Source organism: Petaurus breviceps, unplaced genomic scaffold, assembly GCF_028583685.1.
Source record: "Petaurus breviceps papuanus isolate PSGF00001 unplaced genomic scaffold, PetGlider_PUasm1.0 37, whole genome shotgun sequence".
Taxonomy (NCBI): Eukaryota; Metazoa; Chordata; class Mammalia; order Diprotodontia; family Petauridae; genus Petaurus; species Petaurus breviceps.
Genome location: NW_027186296.1, coordinates 106,655,958 through 106,661,957, shown reverse-complemented (window position 1 = coordinate 106,661,957; position 6,000 = coordinate 106,655,958). Strand labels below are relative to the sequence as shown.

At 40.1% G+C, this 6,000-nt stretch overlaps 1 protein-coding gene across 5 annotated transcripts in view; it reads left to right on the top strand.

The window, feature by feature from the left end:
* The window catches only part of CPEB3 (cytoplasmic polyadenylation element binding protein 3), a 184,166-nt gene that overhangs the window by 92,918 nt on the left and 85,248 nt on the right, over window positions 1-6,000 (top strand). The gene's annotated exons all lie outside the window — the stretch shown is intronic.

Sequence of the window (6,000 nt, the reverse complement as noted above, 5' to 3'; positions counted from 1 at the left end):
CTCTCTCTCTCTCTCTCTCTTTCTCTCTCTCTCTTCCTCTCTCTCTCCCTTTCCCTCTCCCTCTCCCTTTCCTAATGAGAAACTAGTCTTTTCCCTACTATGGGCCTCAGTTTCATGAATTAAAAAACTAGAGGGTTGGGATTTTGTGACTTCAGAAGCTTACAGCTTTGAATCATTTGTTGCACAGCCCAAAGTTAGAGAAGATTAACTGTTTATTCCCAGTTTGGCTTTAGTTTTCCAAAGAGTAGGGGTGCTATCTTCTAGCAGTGGGAAAATCAGGGATGGGAACTTGAGGTTTCAAGGCCACATGTAGCCCTCTAGGTCCTCAGATTTGACCCACTGACTGAATCCAAACTTCACAAAAGAAACCCCCCCTAATAAAAGGATTTGTTCTATAAAACTTGAACTTAGTCAAAAGGCCACACCCAACAACCTAGGAGGTCACAAGTGGCCTCAAGACCACAGGTTCTCCACCCCTGAGTTATCATCTTTATCTGACTTGGCTTGACATATATAGTTTAATTTGGCAAAACTTTATTCAGACAAAGTTGTCTTAGAGACAATTGAAGGGTAATAGAAAAGTCCGTGTTTTTGGAGATAGGAAAGGGGTACTGAGTTGACAGTGAAGTCAAATGCTTGGTAAAGGTAGATGTTGGGGGGAGAGAAGGTGACATTCTTCAAGTTGGAAGTCCATGGTTCTGGTGAAGAACTACTGAGCAAAGGAGGAGATTCCTTGTTGAGCTTATTGGCAGGTAAGTTAGAAGGTACATGAATTAAGTACAAGTGTGCTTTACATATAATATGTCTTTTACCTAGGATTAGGGTTGAAGACAGGGAAACTGAAGACTCTGACCCATCCCTTAGGTGTAAATTCTTTTCTTCTTCTGGTCTTACTGATTGCTACTTTTGCCTTGGCCTCATATCACATACATGCTACTCATTTTTTGTACCTGATATATATAATTTTTTAAGCGATCGGGGTTAAGTAACTTTCTCAAGGTTACACGGCCAGTTATTTCTGGGTGTGGTGCTGAGTATCAGCACAATCTGAGCCCAGATTTGATCCCCAGGTCATCCTGACACTGGAGCCGGTACTCTTACTCGCTGAACCACCTGGCCGCCCCTAAGCAATTGGGGTTAAGTAACTTGCTCAAGTTGGCCAGGTGTTTCTGGGTGGGTGCTAAGTGTCTGAGCCCGGGATTCGATCTCCAGGTCATCCTGACACTGGAGCTGGTGCTCTTACTCGCTGTGCTACCTGGCTGCCCCTGTACCTGATATTTTATACTCAAACCTGCCTGTGCTGCTCCTTAAGTGGGAAAAATAGTTGTAGTAGAAAGGAATGAACAAAACCAAGTGTGAGGAGTAAGCCAGTGGGCAAGAAGAATTAAATGGCTGTAACATACCCCGGGTTGAAAATATGTGGCTGGTCAGATAAGTTGCTGGCTGTCCCCTTCATGTATCAGTAGAGCATGATGGGAAAGAAATGGAAGAGCAGACTTTAAGAAGGCTTACATTGAACTATTTGAGGAGGAAATGGGGCTGCTGTTGTCTGGGCTAAGTGAGAGAGAAGACAAAAAAAGACAGAAAATGTGGTTTGTGCTGACTGGACCTTAGAGGAATTTTAGTTTCTCTCCCAGATGAGTTTTTAAAGTACATCACAGAACTGTAGCTGGGAATTCTTGTGTCAAGGCAAATTTAGTGGACAGTGATGGTGGTGTTCAGAAATCAGACATCAGCTAGGCCTGCTCTACAGCAGAAATTATCACTACATGAATCCAGACTGAAAGACAATTCCCCAAACATTGAAAGAAAAGGCTATTGGTACTAACATATCAAATCACCAGGAAATGGGAAGGCAGTGTACTTCTCATACAAATTATATATATATATATAAAATTTTTTTTTTTTCACCTTACAACGTGTGCTTTCTTTTTCACCACACTACCCCACTGAACTGAATTTTCCCTGGGAACCAAGAAGAGGGGGAAGGTGGCAGAATCCCAGGGCATATGTTATTCTCTCCTCAGATATGGTTGGCCTGGGGGAAAACTCCATTCTACCTCCACTAGATCCAACTCTGATAAACCGTGCACTTGATACCTCAGCTAAAACCATACTTTGGTGTCTAGTATGAAGGTGACCTTGAGCTTCTGAAAGCTATACTTATGGCACTAGTGGAGTAGAAGCCCTGGTTAGTCTTGCCATCCGGAATGACTTCAAGCATGGGCTTGGCAATGCATCTGACAGCCTTGTTTAGAGAATCTTATCACCCCCCCCCCCCAGAAGTTTAGCTACGGGATTGACTTTTCTTTACCATGGGATGATTCTTTTTTGTCCACAGAAATCAAGGAAGATAGTTTGGGAGGGGCTGGGGTCACCATTTTCATCAGTAAAGGGAGTACCCTCACAAATGAAAACAGGAATCTTTTGAAGTGTTGAGGTATACATGGCACAAGGCTGCTTAAACTTCGCCACAACCTCCCAGTGATCACTGTGATGTTCCCTGTTCTTTACCTTGTACTTGGGAAAGGGAACATGATGTAACACAAAGCTCACTGGCCTTGGACTGAAGTGACACCAAGCTTTTGAATGCCAGCACTGCTACATACTTTCTCTAGGACCCTGGGCAAGGGACATCATCTCTCTCCATCTCAATTTCCCTTTCTGGTGGGGAACAGTACACTTTCTTCCTGGGTCCATTTGAACAATGCAGTTTGTAAATCTAAATCTAAATCTAAAGCCTTAGAGTGAGAGGTGAAGCTTAGGTGCTTCTTGCTGCCCTGAGAGAAAGAGCCAAAGGGGAGGAACTGGGCCCGAAGTGGCCACAGACTGCTCTGAAAATGATGAAAGAGTTTGGTGTGGGACAACAAGGGAAAGGCCTAAGCAACTGAGCAAGCCCCAATGTGCCCCCTGTGCTTTGAATACAGCTTCTCCTCTGTATTCAGTAGAGAAGGATGCAATGCAAAGGACAGTTCAGTTCAGTACATTGTAGTGCTTAGTAAAACTTTTAATATATTACTCCTTTTAATAGATGTATTTAATTTTTTTTCTAAAGTCATTGTTCACTTATCCATTTACTGAATCAAATGCATTTGATTAGAAACTGAAAACAGACATTAAAAGCATAGACCACTTAAGTGAAGAAATAGTAAATGGTAAAGTAGGTGTCCAGGAGTATATTCTCTACTTTCTATTTCATAATACGGGAATTGGAATTTTAGAGAATGATAGGATATTAAAGGTAGAAGGAACTATCTGTTCAGTCTCCTTAAGAATATTCATAAGGGGGCGGCTAGGTGGTGCAGTGAATAGAGCATCAGCCCTGGAGTCAGGAGGACCTGAGTTCAAACACTTAACACTTACTAGCCATGTGACCTTGGGCAAGTCACTTAACCCCAATTGCCCTGCCTTCCCTCCTCCAAAAAGCAAAAAAAAAAAAAAAGAATATTCATATGCAAGCTTTTTATAAGGATCTACAATAAACAGTTATAAATAATCTCTAATGTTCCTTTTGGCTCTAAAATTTTCTTTGATTGTAATTTAGGTAATTTAATTTTGGGTAAGGCACATAGGTTGGAATTCCTTTATCCACTGGGATGTAGGCAGGGTTTGAAATCCTGGTTAATTTTGTCATGGCTACCTACCATTAACTAACTTAGCTCCCTGGTGCTTCTCCATTGAATATTCTTCCCTTTAACAAAATCCTGGTACAGGGTGGGCTGAACAGGTACTGGCAGGTGGTGGGGTGGGCAGGGGGGAGAGAACTTCTTTGAGGACCTTGGGCTGAGCTGACCTTCTTTGAACTCTGCTCAAAATTGGCTGTTACATGATAATTGTGCCCCTTCTCCCGCTTCCTTCTAGCTTTTCTCAAAATACAAGTCGCACACAGTCAGACACTTTACTGAGGGTTTTTGGTCTTTCTTTTTGTTTTATGGCTCTCCAGAAAAGCAGGGCTAGGAAAAATTCTTATTTTTTAAAATTTAGTAGAATTTCTTAATACCACCTATTCACTGCCTCTATATAATTCAGGGATTGAACAGAAGTATGTATGTATGGATAAACCAGTAATGATTTTGTTAAAAAAAATTTAAATAAAAGAAGAAAATTTAGATTCCATGCCTCTCTCTATAGCTATTGAAGTGCAGAACTGCACTGTCTGGGGTTAATTTGTGTAAAATAGACCAAAGAGGAAAACATTATTGTATTGTCTTTTCTCTTAGAATATACAGTGCTGTAGATCTCTCAGGGTGGGAGGAAGAAGAAGAGGAGCAAGGAAAAGAAGAGATTTCATAATAAAGAGTGTATATGTATGTGTATACACTCATGCATACATACTTAGTACATATATGTATATACTTACAAAGCTATTATAATACTTGGCTTATTTTTATGGCAGAGGTTTTGGAAAGCTTTAACAGCAACTTCTTTGTCTAGAAATTATAGCTATAGTGAGATCTTCACTTTCCCCAGTTTTACACTATAGGAAATCATATTTTTAACTTGATGGAAACTTAAGATTTTGTAAATAGGTGGGTACTATGAGATCAAAATGCTACAAAAACCTAAAGGAAATATATTTGCCTTAAAAGAGTATGTTTATGTGTAAAAGTTTTGTGCCTTTCATGGGTTGTCATATCAAAAAGAAAGAAAGAAAAAATGCTTAACCTAGTAGCCCAACTTCTGGTGATGAGCCTTTGTACATAGATATAAGTAACCAAACTGGACCTTGGACAGTAGGCATAGTCTGTCCTCAGGCTTGAATTCTTTTGGCTCACCCTAGTAAGCCATGGACCTGCCAGGACTTATTTTTCGCTGGCATATCCCTCAAAACCAAGGGTCATTTCCCTGCCACAATGAAGCATTAGAGTTAATGTTTGGGGTAAATTCGAGATTTTATAGCATCAGGCCTATGGTGTTGTCTGTATTGTTTTCATTAGCAGACTTACTTAGCCCAGTGCCTGGTTTATAGTAGTTGCTTAATAAATGCTTATTGCTAGATTACAGTTATATTCGTTTTATAAACAAATTGGCGGGAGGTGGGGGGAGGGCAGGAACGGGACAGGGCAGGAAGCCTCTGAAGGAAGCTGCTCTAATTTAAGGGTTGGAAATATCTGTATTGGAAAATATGCATTGTCAGTGAATGTGAAAATTACCATCACTTTTAACTGACACATTAGTTCCTGTGTACCTTATAGAATGAGTTGTGATAAAGTAATATATTCACTTTAGATAAATTACACAGCACTTAGCACAATACCTAGAACATACTAAGAGCTTAATAAGTGTTTATTGACTAATACAAAAATCAAAGACCTTGAATAGCTACAGATTTTGCAGCCAAGAACTGGTCTTCAGGTCTGCCTATCACCATGCTGGAATTTTGAATAAACCTAATTGTCTTAGCATAGTGATACCATTATACCCCACTTATCTAGGGGTCATATTTCTGGTAACATCAACCCCTAGGACTAATACATGAAATTCCCTGGAAATAAAAGGAAGAAAACTGTAGAACGTGAGGGGAATGAGTGTCCCTGAATTCTTACATTAAATCAGACTTTTACATTTGTGGGTAGAACTTTAATGACTTTTGCAATTCTCAAAGTAGTTATCTGTTTTCTCAACCCTGCTAGGAGCCAACTACTTCTGGCAGGCTCTCTAGGGATTCACTGGCAGCCTGGAGTAGAGAGGGAAGATGCAGAAATGTCTTGAATATAAGAATGGATGCTCATAGTAATGCACTGAATAAAATCTTCAAGAAAAGGTTTAGCCCAATAAACTCTGCTTAAGGAGGCAGTCTGGTAGAAAAGACATTTTAGGTTTCCATCAAAAGTGATTAAAATAAAAATGGGGAGAGAGTTCTTGTCCTCACTTTCATTTGGAAAATAACATCCCCCAGCGGCAGATAAATTGTCATTCACTATGTGACTAAAAAACTCCCCCCAAATTTGAGTTATAATGACATAAAGTGTTTGCAACTGTTCGTGTACTTTGTCATTT